Below are 552 nucleotides of genomic sequence, written 5' to 3'. Positions count from 1 at the left end.
GCATGGAACTTGCATCAATAAAATATGAATTGCATCGTGTAAATCTGTGAACGTATATAAGCTAGATACAGACAGGTAAACACATGATTTCACTTTTTTTTGAAAGCTACAATATCATTCATTTATCTTTGGTCATATTCATAATTAGTGATGTACTGTCAAATCTAAAACTATTTTATTATCGCTATTAATTAGATGTCGACATTATGATTGTTTTGATACAACAGCTGATTGTTCTGCTTGTTCGTATGTCTGATTGGCGATTGATTACTGTCTAAACAAGGCTTTACCTATACATGAAGCAAATTTTTACAAACATATTTGTAACACTCAAATATTCAGAATAGAATAGAACTTTCTTAGCTTCCAAAATAATTTTAAGTATAGAAAAAATAGAGAAGTTAAGCTAGTTTTCGAACATCCGAACAAAGTCAACAAACACACGCAGTTGAGACGAAGTTCCTGAAACGCACGCAATTTAAGGTTTATTTCCTTTTTCTTTTTCCCTTCTTCTCAAGTTTGCAGGCCTTTTGATATATCTACTAGCAAAAC

General features: G+C 31.3%; 1 protein-coding gene across 1 annotated transcript in view; it reads left to right on the top strand.

Annotated features, from left to right (window-relative positions):
* The first annotated feature begins 399 nt into the window (after window positions 1-399).
* The window catches only part of LOC119585765 (WD repeat domain phosphoinositide-interacting protein 4-like), a 10,415-nt gene continuing 10,262 nt past the window's right edge, over window positions 400-552 (top strand). The window contains exon 1 of the mRNA XM_037934476.1: window positions 400-483. The gene's annotated coding sequence lies outside the window, so the exon portion shown is untranslated. The remainder of the gene's footprint in view (window positions 484-552) is intronic.

This window comes from Penaeus monodon, chromosome 20, assembly GCF_015228065.2.
Source record: "Penaeus monodon isolate SGIC_2016 chromosome 20, NSTDA_Pmon_1, whole genome shotgun sequence".
NCBI lineage: Eukaryota > Metazoa > Arthropoda > Malacostraca > Decapoda > Penaeidae > Penaeus > Penaeus monodon.
This window is presented reverse-complemented; position numbering and strand designations above follow the sequence as displayed.